This window comes from Bombina bombina, chromosome 6 (genome assembly GCF_027579735.1).
Source record: "Bombina bombina isolate aBomBom1 chromosome 6, aBomBom1.pri, whole genome shotgun sequence".
Taxonomy (NCBI): Eukaryota; Metazoa; Chordata; class Amphibia; order Anura; family Bombinatoridae; genus Bombina; species Bombina bombina.
Window position 1 is genome coordinate 530,984,702 of NC_069504.1, and position 15,980 is coordinate 531,000,681.

General features: G+C 37.5%; 1 protein-coding gene across 1 annotated transcript in view; it reads right to left on the reverse strand.

Moving 5' to 3' along the window:
• The window catches only part of FGF7 (fibroblast growth factor 7), a 125,094-nt gene that overhangs the window by 47,233 nt on the left and 61,881 nt on the right, over positions 1 to 15,980 (reverse strand). The gene's annotated exons all lie outside the window — the stretch shown is intronic.

Genomic DNA, 15,980 nt, shown 5'->3' on the forward strand with positions numbered 1-15,980 from the left:
AACCATGAGTTCTAGTAATATTTACCAGAGTTCATCTATGGACTTCTATAAACAAACCAAACTGCAGTATTCTTATTTTGTTTTATCAATGCAGTATATAATACAGTATTTTCCTCAGGACCATTTTAGCCACAAAAATATTAAGTTAGCATTGTCAGTGTTTTTTTGCTTAAATTATCATTAAATTCATTTGTTAAATTATGCAATGAATTTGTCCATTGGATAGCAGAGAATGTTTTATTATTAGAAAGTATTACACTGCTATTATTATTATTATTATTATTATTATTATTATTACACTACTTTATAATGCCACCCAGCTTGCAAAATATTCTGTGGAAAATGCTGTAATATGATATTTAAAGGTACCTTGTCTTAGTATTAAGAGGCATGTCTAAAAAAAGTGTGTTTCCGGTTTTGTCTCCTGCCCATGCATGCTCTTTCCTTTGTCTCCTTGTAACAGTATGGCCAGTCAGCAACTATCACCTGAACCGTTTTATAATGAGACCTCTTATGGACCTCCTTAATCTGCATTTTGTGGTGAAGCCCATGTGGCCTATTTATCAAGCTCCGTGGGGCTCGCCAGAAACACAAGTTATGGAGCAGTGGTTGAAAGACCGCTGCTTCATAACCTGTCCACCTGCTCTGAGGAGGCGGACAGCGATCGCCAGAAATCAACCCGTTCGCATACGATTGAGATGATTGACACCCCCTGCCAGCGGCGGATTGGCCGCGAATCTGCAGGGGGCGGCGTTGCACCAGCAGTTCACAAGAACTGCTGGTGCAATGCTGAATGCGGAGAGCATAATGCTGTCCGCATTCAGCAATGTCTGTTGGACATGATCCGCTGATCGGATCATATCGTACACACATTGGATAAATAGGCCCCCATATTTCTACCCTATTTACCATTAATGGGACATGAGAATCTTCCTTTGAAATAGGAGAGTTTTCCCATTCAGTTGAGGCATTAGTTATCCCTATATTGGGAGATGCAGGAGCAATGATCTTATTTGACTGAGGCAATAGTGTCAGTAATCTCCCCATATTAGATTCCTCATTTGTTATGGGGGAAATGGTGTTCCACTGCCATACTCGACATTAGAAATATTTCTTATGAAGGTTGGACTCAGTACTTATAAACTGAAAAAGGATTATTCTTTTTTAGATGAGTGGTCTCATGCCCCTCTAAATAGCAGGCGATTACCAAAGGAACTGTAGTCACCTTTCCTACTAGATTACTTTTAGGGTTCTGTAGGTTGTCATTGGAACTTCTTACTTTTCCTCTTTGAGCACTAAAATTGGACAAACGATCTTGCTTTTCCTATCATTTGATTACCAGGGCAGTATCAGTTACTTCACAAAATTACATGCATATGGACAAAATACAATTTGTGGTAGCCCTTCCTTTTTCATTCCCAGTATGGATTTGTACAGAAGACCTCTTATTTGAAAGCATTAAATATTCTCTTATGTAGTCCTATGCTGGTCCAACTGCTAGATAATTGTCATATCAATGGAAAAAAACAACAACTTTACAGACATTATCCTGTTTTAGTTGGTCTGATGACTTTAAAGAAGCCCTTATCAACTCCTCACCATAGTGAAATATCTTTAAACCCTTAAATTTCTAAGATGGGGACAGGGAGGGGCGGGTTCTACCATTTAAATAAGGCATTTAATGTACTTATAGCTGCCAATTGATTGTCTTGGTAATAAAGACCATTTTGCAGCAATTTCTAGCTTGATGTTATTTTAATGTTGGTGCAAGGGTTCAGGGGTCCTTGTTTCTCAAAGCTATTAAAATATAAGAGTGCACTGGTTAAAGGGACACTGAACCCAAATGTTTTCTTTTGTGATTCAGATAGAGCGTGCAATTTTAAGCAACTTTCAAATTTACTCCTATTATCAATGTTTCTTCGTTCTCTTGCTATCTTTATATAAAAAAAGAAGGCATCTAAGCTTTTTTCTTAGTTCAGAACTCTGGACAGCAGTTTTTGATTGGTGGATGAATTTATCCACCAATCAGCAAGGACAACCTAGGTTGTTCTCCAAAAATGGGCCGGCATCTAAACTTACATTCTTGCATTTCAAATAAAGATACCAAGAGAATAAAGAACATTTGATAATAGGAGTAAATTAGAAAGTTGCTTAAAATTTCATGCTCTATCTGAATCACAAAAGAAAAAAATTGGGTTCACTGTCCCTTTAAGAATAAAACGGGGCAACATCATTTTAGAAATCTTTATGAGATATCTGGTGTGTTTTACGTCCCTCTTTTCAACAAAAGATACCAAGTGAACGAAGAAAATTTGTTAAAAAAGTAAATTATAAAGTTGTTTAAAATTTGGGTTTCATATCCCTTTAATGCTAGTGGAACTGTAAGCATATGACATTTGGATATAATCCAGAAAATATATTTACGTAGTTTGTGTTTTAAATTTGTGGCTGAGGTTTCATAGATACTTTTCTGTTTAATTAGAGGTTATGAGCATTGATTTAAAGGGAGAGGAAACCCCAACATTTTCTTTCATGATTTGTATAGAGCATACAATTTTAAACAACCTTCCAATTTAATTCCATTATGAAATTTGCTTCATTATCTTCTTATCCTTTACTGAAGGAGCAGTAATGTACTACTGGCAGTTAACTGAACACCTCTAGTTAGCCAATCACGAGAGACAATTGTGTGCAGACACCAATCAGCAGCTAGCTCACTCTAGTGTAGGATATGTGTGTATTCTTTTTCAACAAGGGATACCATGAGAACGAATCACATTTAAAAAGAAAGCTTTTTAAAATGTATCATTTTAAAAAATAAAAAAATTTGTTCCTACAATGAAAAAGTATATACTTTTTTTCCAATGCAATTTTTTTTTACATCTTAACGTTTAAACTGTGCTCGTGTACCCTTTTCAGATATTTAAAGGGGTAGAAAATTCAAAATTAAACTTTCATGATTCACATAGAGAATGTAATTTTAAGATACTTAAATTAATGGGATAGTAAACCCAAAAATTTCTTTATGGTTCACATAGAACATACAATTGTAAACAACTTTCCAATTTAATTCTATTATCAAATTGTCTTCATTCTCTTGTTATCCATTGCTGAAGGGACAGCATTGCACTACTGGCAAGAAGCTTAAAATTTCTATTTAGCCAATCACAAGAGACAAATGTGTGCAGGCACCAATTAGCAGCATCACCCACTAGTGTATGATATTTGCGTGTTCATTTTTGAACAAGGAATACATACGTCTAGATTTAGAGTTTTGCGGCCAAAGGGGTGCGTTAGCTACGCGTGCTTTTTTCTGGCCGCACCTTTTAAATACCGCTGGTATTTAGAGTTCACAGAATGGCTGGGTTTTCAGTGCGTTAGGCTCCAAAAAGGGAGCGTAGAGCATAATTTAACGCCACTGCAACTCTCGATACCAGCGGTGCTTACGGACGCGGCCAGCTTCAAAAACGTGCTTGTGCACGATATCCCCATAGAAAACAATGGGGCATTTTGAGCTGAAAAAAACCTAACACCTGCAAGAAAACAGCGTTCAGCTCTTAACGCAGCCCCATTGTTGTCTATGGGGAAACACTTCCTACGTCTGCACCTAACACTCTAACATGTACCCCGAGTCTAAACACCCCTAACCTTACACTTATTAACCCCTAATCTGTCGCCCCCGCTATCGCTGACCCCTGCATATTTTTTTTAACCCCTAATCTGACGCTCCGTAAACCGCCGCTACCTACATTATCTCTGTGTACCCCTAATCTGCTGCCCCTAACACCGCCGACCCCTATATTATATTTATTAACCCCTAATCTGCCCCCCACAACGTCGCCTCCACCTGCCTACACTTATTAACCCCTAATCTGCCGAGCGGACAGCACCGCTACTATAATAAAGTTATTAACCCCTAATCCGCCTCACTCCCGCCTCAATAACCCTATAATAAATAGTATTAACCCCTAATCTGCCCTCCCTAACATCGCCGACACCTAACTTCAATTATTAACCCCTAATCTGCCGACCGAATCTCGCCGCTACTCTAATAAATGGATTAACCCCTAAAGCTAAGTCTAACCCTAACACTAACACCCCCCTAAGTTAAATATTTAAATCTAACAAAATAAATTAACTCTTATTAAATAAATTATTCCTATTTAAAGCTAAATACTTACCTGTAAAATAAACCCTAATATAGCTACAATATAAATTATAATTATATTATAGCTATTTTAGGATTTATATTTATTTTACAGGTAACTTTGTATTTATTTTAACCAGGTACAATAGCTATTAAATAGTTAAGAACTATTTAATAGCTAAAATAGTTAAAATAATTACAAAATTACCTGTAAAATAAATCCTAACCTAAGTTACAATTAAACCTAACACTACACTATCAATAAATAAATTAAATAAACTACCTACAATTATCTACAATTAAACCTAACACTACACTATCAATAAATTAATTAAATACAATATCTACAAATAAATACAATTAAATAAACTAACTAAAGTACAAAAAATAAAAAAATATTTACAAACATTAGAAAAATATTACAATTTTAAACTAATTACACCTACTCTAAGCCCCCTAATAAAATAACAAAGCCCCCCAAAATAAAAAAATGCCCTACTCTAGATTAAAAAAGTTCAAAGCTCTTTTACCTTACCAGCCCTGAAAAGGGCCCTTTGCGGGGCATGCCCCAAAGAATTCAGCTCTTTTGCCTGTAAAATAAACACATACAATACCCCCCCCCCAACATTACAACCCACCACCCACATACCCCTAATCTAACCCAAACCCCCCTTAAATAAACCTAACACTAAGCCCCTGAAGATCTCCCTACCTTGTCTTCACCTCACCGGGTTCACCGATCGGTCCAGAAGAGGGTCCGAAGTCTTGATCCAAGTGGCGCCTGAAGAACTCCATCATCGGGCTGAAGTCGGAAGTCCATCATCGGGATGAAGTCTTCTATCAAGCCGCATCTTCAATCTTCTTCCGGAGCGGAGCGGAGCCATCTTCTTCCAAGCCTACGCGGAACATCCTCTTCAAGCGACGCCTACTCGCTGAATGACGGTTCCTTTAAATGACGTCATCCAAGATGGCGTTCCTCGAATTCCGATTGGCTGATAAGATTCTATCAGCCAATCGGAATTAAGGTAGGAATATTCTGATTGGCTGATGGAATCAGCCAATCAGATTCAAGTTCAATCCGATTGGCTGATCCAATCAGCCAATCAGATTGAGCTTGCATTCTATTGGCTGATCGGAACAGCCAATAGAATGCGAGCTCAATCTGATTGGCTGATCCAATCAGCCAATCGGATTGAACTTGATTCTGATTGGCTGATTCAGCCAATCAGAATATTCCTACCTTAAGATAGAAGCCAATCGGAATTCGAGGGACGCCATCTTGGATGACGTCATTTAAAGGAACCGTCATTCGGCGAGTAGGCGTCGCTTGAAGAGGATGTTCTGCGTTGGCTTGGAAGAAGATGGCTCCGCTCCGCTCCGGAAGAAAGAAGATTGAAGATGCGGCTTGATAGAAGACTTCATCCCGATGATGGACTTCCGACTTCAGCCCGATGATGGAGTTCTTCAGCCGCCGCTTGGATCAAGACTTCGGACCCTCTTCTGGACCGATCGGTGAACGCAGTGAGGTGAACACAAGGTAGGGAGATCTTCAGGGGCTTAGTGTTAGGTTTATTTAAGGGGGGCTTGGGTTAGATTAGGGGTATGTGGGTGGTGGGTTGTAATGTTGGGGGGGGGTATTGTATGTGTTTATTTTACAGGCAAAAGAGCTGATTTCTTTGGGGCATGCCCCGCAAAGGGCCCTTTTCAGGGCTGGTAAGGTAAAAGAGCTTTGAACTTTTTTAATTTAGAATAGGGTAGGGCATTTTTTTATTTTGGGGGGCTTTGTTATTTTATTAGGGGGCTTAGAGTAGGTGTAATTAGTTTAAAATTGTTGTAATATTTTTCTAATGTTTGTAAATATTTTTTTATTTTTTGTAACTTAGTTCTTTTTTATTTTTTGTACTTTAGTTAGTTTATTTAATTGTATTTATTTGTAGGTATTGTATTTAATTAATGTATTGATAGTGTAGTGTTAGGTTTAATTGTAGATAATTGTAGGTATTGTATTTAATTAATTAATTGATAGTGTAGTGTTAGGTTTAATTGTAACTTAGGTTAGGATTTATTTTACAGGTAATTTTGTAATTATTTTAACTATTTTAGCTATTAAATAGTTCTTAACTATTTAATAGCTATTGTACCTGGTTAAAATAAATACAAAGTTACCTGTAAAATAAATATAAATCCTAAAATAGCTATAATATAATTATAATTTATATTGTAGCTATATTAGGGTTTATTTTACAGGTAAGTATTTAGCTTTAAATAGGAATAATTTATTTAATAAGAGTTAATTTATTTAGTTAGATTTAAATTATATTTAACTTAGGGGGGTGTTAGTGTTAGGGTTAGACTTAGCTTTAGGGGTTAATCCATTTATTACAGTAGCGGCGAGATTCGGTCGGCAGATTAGGGGTTAATAATTGAAGTTAGGTGTCGGCGATGTTAGGGAGGGCAGATTAGGGGTTAATACTATTTATTATAGGGTTATTGAGGCGGGAGTGAGGCGGATTAGGGGTTAATAACTTTATTATATTAGCGATGCGGTCCGCTCGGCAGATTAGGGGTTAATAAGTGTAGGCAGGTGGAGGCGACGTTGAGGGGGGCAGATTAGGGGTTAATAAATATAATATAGGGGTCGGCGGTGTTAGGGGCAGCAGATTAGGGGTACATAAGGATAACGTAGGTGGCAGCGCTTTGCAGTCGGCAGATTAGGGGTTAATTATTGTAGGTAGCTGGCGGCGACGTTGTGGGGGGCAGGTTAGGGGTTAATAAATATAATATAGGGGTCGGCGGTGTTAGGGGCAGCAGATTAGGGGTACATAAGTATAACGTAGGTGGCGGTCGGCAGATTAGGGGTTAAAAAAAATTAATTGAGTGGCAGCGATGTGGGGGACCTCAGTTTAGGGGTACATAGGTAGTTTATGGGTGTTAGTGTACTTTAGAGCACAGTAGTTAAGAGCTTTATAAACCGGCGTTAGCCCAGAAAGCTCTTAACTACTGACTTTTTTCTGCGGCTGGAGTTTTGTCGTTAGATTTCTAACGCTCACTTCAGCCACGACTCTAAATACCGGCTTTAGAAAGATCCCATTGAAAAGATAGGATACGCAAATGACGTAAGGGGATCTGCGGTATGGAAAAGTCGCGGCTGGAAAGTGAGCGTTAGATCCTTTCCTGACTGACTTCAAATACCGGCGGTAGCCCAAAACCAGCGTTAGGAGCCTCTAACGCTGGTTTTGACGGCTACCGCCCAACTCTAAATCTAGGCCTAAGAGAACGAAGCACATTTGAAAATATAAGTGAATTTAAAAGTGTCTTAAAATGACATGCTCTATCTGAATCATGCAAGTTTAATTTTCACTTTCCTATCTCTTTAGCTTCTATTTTTTAAATTTTTTTTATTTTTACCTGTGTCTCTTTGAAGAGAAAACTGATACACCTGGGGGCCGAATTATCATATGGCGGGCAGCGAATCATGTCCGTCCGACATCGCTAAATGCCGACAGCATACGCTGTCGTTATTTAACATTGCACAAGCAGTTCTGGTAAACTGCTTGTGCAATGCCGCCCCCTGTAGATTTGCGGCCAATCGACCTCTAGAAGGGGTTGTCAATCAACACGATCGTATTCGATCGGGCTGATTGCTGTTTGCCGCTCAGAGGTGGCGGACGAGTTAAGGAGCAACGGTCTTAAGACCGCTGCTTCTTAAATCCTGTTTCCGGCGAGCCTGAAGGCGCGCGCGGAAACAGGGGGATCAGGGGCCATTCGGCCCCATGGTATAAATGTTAAACTGTGACATTGTTTTCTTGCACACACTTTGAATAAAAATATATTTTGCAGCATAATCTGTTAAGCAAAAATGCTTTTCGCTAAGGTTATCAGTGATAGACTTTTTACTGTGCATGTGAAATGAGAAGCATATGATCATAGATCATATGCACCCAGATTCAAAGATTTCAGCACATACTCTGATTACTGTTACAAAGGAACAATTCCTTTTCAGAATCCTTAATTTTTCAACTGTTGTAAGGAATGATAACAAATGGTAACTGATGAGATAGGTGCTTTCCTTGAACATCCCAAAGTAATACTGAGGATATGGACTCGGCTACAATGGGAAGTCATCTTTGTCCAAGGTAGCGGAGTTATGAAACTGTGTGATTGTGTTTATCCAGAGTGAGATTTTCTTGGTATGTAAGGATTTAGCATGTGTTTCAACAGCATTTAGTGGTGATTTCACACAATATACACTGATTTAAACTAAACAAGGCTGGACGAATATTTTAAAAATTCTGCAGGTGACCAAGTTCAAGATACAGTACTTAGTACTTTTGAAAAAGTTTGTAATAACCCAATTACTCAACAGATTAATCACTTAACGACCAAGGACGTACCAGGCACGTCCTACAAAAACCACTCGTTAACGATCAAGGACGTGCCTAGTAAATCCTCAGAGTTTCAAGCGGTGGAAGTGATTGTGATTGCTTCCAGCCGCTTTCAGGGTATTGCAGCGATGCCTCGATATTGAGGCATCCTGCAATACCCTCTGGTAAGCAACTGATGCAGAGAAGGCCACGCTGAGGCCCTCTCTGCATCGGCCAGCGATGGTGCCGATTGTTGGTGGCGTGGGAGGGATAGGAGGGAGGCTGGTGGGCGGCACATCGCTGGAGGGAGTGGGAGGAGGGTGGGAGGTGGTCCAAGTGTTGCTTGTGAGGTCTGGAAGCGGATGGGAGCAGGCGGGAGAGGGTGGGAGGTGGCGGAGTGAGCGTGAGGGGGCGGGAGCAGGTGGGACCGCTACACTATGGCACAAGATTAGTGAGTGGGAAGGAGGGAGAGGTTAGATACTTGTTGGGAAATAGATCTGGGAGGGGGGTAGGGTATTGAGGGGGGGGGGCAGCTACACTACAGAAAAAATTGGGTATTTTTTTTAAAAAACAAAAAATTTTTAGCAAACTGACAGCTGCCGGTTCCCAAGATGGCCGCAAATAGGTAGAGGGGGGAGTGTTAGAGAGCTTTTTTGGGGGGGTCAAGGAGGTTGGGAGGTAAGGGGGATACTACCCTGCACAAAATGTATAAAAAAGAAAAAAAACGTTTGATTTTATATTGGCAGACTTTCTGCCAGTACTTAAGATGGGGGTGACCTTTGGGGGGTGGGGGAGAGAAGACAGCTGTTTGAGAGGGGTCAGGGAGGGAACAGGGGATGTGTCAGGTGGGAGGCTGATCTCTACACTAAAGCTACAATTAACCCTACAAGCTACCTAATTAACTCCTTCACTGCTGGGCATAATACAATTATGGGGTGACCTTTGGGGGTGGGGGAGGCTGATCTCTACACTAAAGCTAAAATTAACCCTACAAGCTACCTAATTAACTCCTTCACTGCTGGGCATAATACAAGTGTGGTGCGCAGCGGCATTTAGCGGCCTTCTAATTACCAAAAAGCAATGCCAAAGCCATATATATCTGCTATTTCTGAACAAAAGGGATCCCAGAGAAGCATTTACAACCATTTGTGCCATAATTGCACAAGCTGTTTGTAAATAATTTCAGTGAGAAACCTAAAGTTTGTGCAAAAAGTTAAAGATTTTTTTAATTTGATCGCATTTGGCGGTGAAATGGTGGCATGAAATATACCAAAATGGGCCTAGATCAATACTTAAGGTTGTCTACTAAAAACAATATATACATGTGAAGGGTTTTTCAGGGATTAGTAGGGACAATGTAACTATCGCTAATTTTGGGGGGGGGGGGAATGGTTTGGAAATAGCAGAGTGCTACTTGTACTTATTGCCCTATAACTTTCAAAGAACATGTAAACATTGGATATTTCTAAATAATTTAGAAACTATTTAGCATGGGTGGTTTGGTGGTGGTAGATGTGTAACAGACTTTCTGGGTCAAAGATAGAAAAAGTGTGTTTTTTGTTTTCAATTTTGTCATATTTTTATAATTTTTTTTAATAGTAAATGATATGATATGATGTAAATAATGGTATCTTTAGAAAGTCCATTTAATGGCGAAAACGGTATATAATATGTGTGGGTACAGTAAATGAGTAAGATGAAAATTACAGCTAAACACAAACACCGCAAAAATGTAAAAACAGCCCTGGTCCTTAACGGTAAGAAAATTGAAAAAATTGTCTGGTCACTAAGGGGTTAATAGATTATTCACATACTAATAAAGGTTGGATGAGATAAAAATGGCATCCAATAAACAACTGGCCATAAAGGAACATGGAAACCCTTTTTACGTTAAGCATTGTAAAAATAGTGCCTGTAACTTTCAAGAGCTCTCAGTAGCAATAATTCCTCATGTTTTTGCTATTATAGTTAGAAAATTATGTTTCTTCCATAGAAATATGATGTGAGTAAGTTTGCAAAGCCATCATATCAGGTTCAATATCCTCATCACCACTGTAGAGTTTCCCTCTTTAGTTAGATCACACCAGGTAAGAAATAAGAAACAGTCTTATTTATTAGCAGGTAACTTACACAACATAGAGTACTTCATATGTATGGTACATCAGGGACACTGTAATAAGCCCATATATAAAGATAGACATAACTTGTATAAGAAACACTATTAATACCATTATAGTTAACATAGGTACTGCAGCAGCTTCAAAAAGGGAAACAGCCTCTCTTAGACCCGAGTGTAAACTGAAGTTTAACTATTTGTAGCTGTCAGAACATAAAGAGCTCCAATTTGCATAAAAATCCATATCAAAAGTCCTGCCTTTTACTTGACTGGTAAATTGTTTTCCCAAACATATGCTGGGACAAGCATAACAAATTCTACTGCCACACTTAAAGTTACCTATTTTATTTAACCAAGTACCTGGTTTATTATGATCTTTTTTTGTAACCTGACTGGGTGACAGCATTTGTGCAAGAGTCCTGGATTTTTTAGGAACAAATTTGCAATTTTTTATATGAGGTTGTAAGGTGTCATCAGCTGACAAAATATGTATATGCTTTTTTAGCATATTTACTACCTCATTATACTGTTCAGCCAACAATAGTCAAGTAACAGGCAGGACGTTTGATATAGATTTTTATGCAAATTGTAGCTCTCAGTTTGTTGTTTATTTATTGACATGCAATATTTGCCTTTGTCAATATGTTGGCAAAACAACAAGAATGGTTAGAACCAGGTTCAATGAACATGTGAGAGATGTCAAAAATTACAATAAAAATTCTACTATAGCAAAACATTTTTAATAATTTCCATTTTACACATATTGCTAAGTTGTCATTACAAATTATTGATGTAGCTTGACTCCCCCCTAGGGGAGGGGACAAAGCTAAAACTTTGGATAAAAAAAGAACTATATTGGATCCTCAAACTACAAACCTTAAGTCCATCTGGTATGAACAGAGAATGTGACACTGATAATTAGCCGACTTTTGAGTATTTTGTCACATTTACTAAATCAGCTCTTGCCAATGCCTTAGAAGGGAAAGTTCACACATTAATTTATTATTTATTTAATAATTAATTTGTTGTGTTAACTGTATCTGTTTTTTTAATTTAACATGAATGTTTGTTTGCTGGAGTGCTCATGTGTTTATATATTTTTCCATCCGCATATTTAAATTGGAATTTATTGATGAAAAACATGTATTTTTAACAGTTCTTAACATAGTTAAACACATGAGCTCATTAGAGCATTCAGTATATTGTCCTTATGCTGTTCATGTATAGTGTTTTGTAAAGTATATATATATATATTGTTCATGCATAGTATTTTGTAAAGCACATATTATTGCTGTCTAAGGATATTTTGGGTCATCTCTGCTTTTTATAGTAAGAGTAAGCCATTTGAATGTGTCAATTCTGTGTTCAGCTGTTTTCACTTTGTTTTTAACCTTCCTTTTTGTATGATGGTTATGAAGCAGTTAATACTGAGACTTCCATCGTATAAATTGACCAGGTTTCTACAGAGACCTTAGTCTATGAGTAAGCGCCTGTAGGGGGCGTGAAACGCGTCAGACTGTTTGGCATACCATTTGCCTGCCATGTCTGTTCAACTTTTTACACATTTCTAATAAATTTAAACTTTTAAATTAAGATTTTGGGAGTAGTGCCTGCCGTATTTCTTACGTTCCTAATTGTTCTATGGACTGATCCCCTATATGGGCTACGGCACTCCGAGCTATTATTGAGGATTATAGTGTTACTATTTTTTTAAAATCTCGCTACAAGGTAGTGGTTACTCTTGGGGGAGTTCATTTCCGGTTCACGGTGCATGCTGCTAGCTGCGTGGGTCTGTGTATACTCGATTTCTTCCTGCTAGCCGGCACCACACAGTACGTTTCTAAAGCAAATGATGTTCTCTAGATGTTCTCTAGAGTTTTGTATATGCTTAAACTATTCACATAGCTTCAAATATAAAATGTAGTTTAAATATGCTAACGCTAAAATTTCTAATGTGTGTATAAAAATATCTTAATATTTTGATTTGCAAAAAAACACAATAAGCTATCATTAATGTTAAAAACTTACTTTTAGGGAGAATATACGGTAACTAAGCTTTTTTCCCCCTAATGTATGGCCATATAGTCAGTATGGTCTTGTCAGGATTATAAATAATAGTAGTGAGATACTGTAATAGTAAAATACATATTAGGTCCCCAACACAATTATACCTGATAAACAAGAGGAAAAAGGTTTTTCCTTTTTTTACTAATTAATAGGGTGGGGGGTGCTCAATATCCTAGATAAACATTGAAAAAATGTAGAGAAAAAATATGGATATAACAGAGCACTCGAATAGTCCTAATAGTAAATAGTTCTGTATGATGAGTTTGCAGGATTGGGTATGATATATAAAACGTAACTTTTAATATATGTTGAAATTAAAATATATTGTGACAAACATTCACACAAATAGGTGTATATAAAAGCATTTAAAAATAAATGATAAATGCTGAGATACCGGTTTGTAACTATCTATAGTGTGTTAAGTGGGTAGGTCTGGCAAGGAAGCACCATAATATGCTCGCAGATTGCACGATTGCTAGTCTAAAAAGAGGATTGACCTCACACAAAATTAACTGACTGGTGCAATACTGGAGCAGTGCTATCTTTGTCAGAATCCCACACAATTGAATATACTCAAATTAAGTTGCATACAAGCTCCTATAATTATACTGGTCTGTAATGAGCCTGGACACAAATCGATATCCAGAATAATTACCAACGAAATAGCTTGTAAGTTAATGTCTATTATAATTATGGATTTAACACACTAACTAATAAAATCTCAGCATTTGTCAGAGCGCCTGATGCGCATTTCGCCACGTCCGTGGCTTTCTCAAAGACTAACCCGTCCTGCCTCATGCTCAGGGTTTAAGTATTACTTGGAGCCAATCACAGGTGAGTATTCATACACACCCCTAAGCGCTGGCCAATCACCTATAGTCTGTCCTATTGGTCAGTCGTATGTCACATGACTTTGTAATGACATATACAGAGAGCCGTGACTTCTCACGCCGGTGTCAACATGAGTGAATGTAAACACTCAGGAGAATTCGATCAGAGGAATATCAGTGTTGCATTATTAATAATGAATTGTATATATTCTCTGGTATAGTTAGATAAGCGGTTAGCATGTCCGTAAACCCGCCATCAATATTTGCGTTACTATTCTCTTGTTCCATTATCATAATTATTTGTATTATCAGAAATATAAGATCATATGATCATATGTGTGGTTGGGTCTTCTAGGGAGTTATGGACAGCGAGTCGTCCCATCTTAACTAAAAGAAAAGTATATATTTACCAATAACAATTCGTCAGAGTATGTCTACAATCAACTATTTATCTGTCATACATAGTTATCAGGATTTTCATTAAAATAACACACATTAATAATAAACTTGTTCTATTACGAACAGAAAGGCACTATAAGGAAGACGTTCCTAAATACACAGTTATTTAAACTACACCTGTATGAATAAAGGATTGTCATTACAGCGTACTTACTAAATTATCATCTGTACCACGTTAAATATATATCTAGGTACCAGTGACAAATACAGTATATACGGTGTGTTATATGAGTTACGAATCATACATATCTCCATATTTTAAAACATATCAATTGTGGATTAGTGTATTAGCCACAGTAATATATACATTAACCATCTCAATGCCAAACACAATTTGAAGTTATGACACAAGGAATTGCATTCATACTGATTATGTTAGATTGTACATCTTAAGCTGTCTCTGTGTAGCAGTGTGTATTCCGAAAGCCATATTGAATAGAGTAAGCTCATATTTGAATTTTTGAGTTTTTGTTTCATGCTCTATCATCCATTACTATAATAAACACATAGTTGCATTTATGGATTCGTGTCTTTATTTGTTCATTTGTCATTAGTGTGTGTGTCTTAGTATTATTAAATCCATGATGATGATAGTATTGGACAGATTATCAGACAGATAACAATTGTTTGTAACATATGTTGATATATTTCTACAAATTCACAAGAAAGAATTATATCCATCTTGTTCATTGAGACCTAGCGGTGCTAGAGTGTCCAACCAGAATATCCAGCGGCACTCCGCTTGGAGTTGCATGCTTTCCACATTTCCTGCTCTAATACCGGGTTTGATTACTTGCAGTACTGATACTTTTAATTCAGGTTTGGTACCATGACTCTTTAGGTAATGCTTGGCAACAGGGGTTAGATTCTTTCCTTTCTCATGATCTTTCAGACAGTTCTTTATACTGCTTATATGTTCACCCAGTCGCGTACGTAGCTCTCGTGTGGTTATTCCGATGTACCTTTTGCCACATTTACATAATAGACAATATACTACATTTTTGGTTTTACAATTGGCAAAGCTAAGCATCCTTTTCTTGCTTCCTGTTCGAGTCACATATTCTCTCTCATTCGAGATATATTGACAAAAACTGCATGTACCGCATGCATATGTACCACATATATATTTGTTCGTTCTTCTCTTGGTAAAATGGCTCTTAACCAACATGTTACCTATTGTCGGAGCTTTTCTCCAGCTTGTCTTTATTCTCTCACCCACAAATGGTGATAGATCTTTGTCAGATTTGAGAATTCCACTGTGTTTGTTCAAAATATTTGTAATTTTGTTATGGTTATTATTATATGTAGTAACAAATCTGACTTCTTTTTCTGCAGATTGTACTTTCTTTTTAGGGATTAGTAATGATTCCCTGGGTGTTCTCTTTGCTCTCTGATAAGCTTTGCGTATTATCCTGCGACTGTATCCTCTATTTTTGAGCCGTGTCTTAAGTTCTCTGGCTCTCTCGTTAAATACTTTAAAGTCCGTACAGTTTCTCTTTATCCTAAGGAATTCCCCCGTAGGGATTGCATTTTTAGTTCCTCTGGTGTGGCAACTGTCATACTGTAGTATTGAGTTGGTTGCAGTTTCCTTCCTAAACAGGTCAGTTTTGATATGGTCGTTCTCATCCCTGTAGATAGTAATATCCAAAAATTCCACTTTGTTACTATTCAGACAGTATGTCAGTTTCAAGTTGATATCATTATGATTCAGAATCGCAATGAATTCTTTGAATATCTCTACACTGCCTGTCCATATTATGAAGAGATCGTCTATGTACCGGCACCACATATTAATATGTTCAGTATATTTTGACATATTTTCATTAAAAACAAATTCACTCTCCCACCACCCTAAGTAAATATTCGCATATGTAGGGGTGCAAGATGACCCCATAGCGGTGCCCTGAATTTGTAAATAAAAGTTGTCATTAAAAACAAAGTAATTATGTGTCAGTACAAATTGCAATAATTTAATCACAAACTTATTTCTCTCAGAT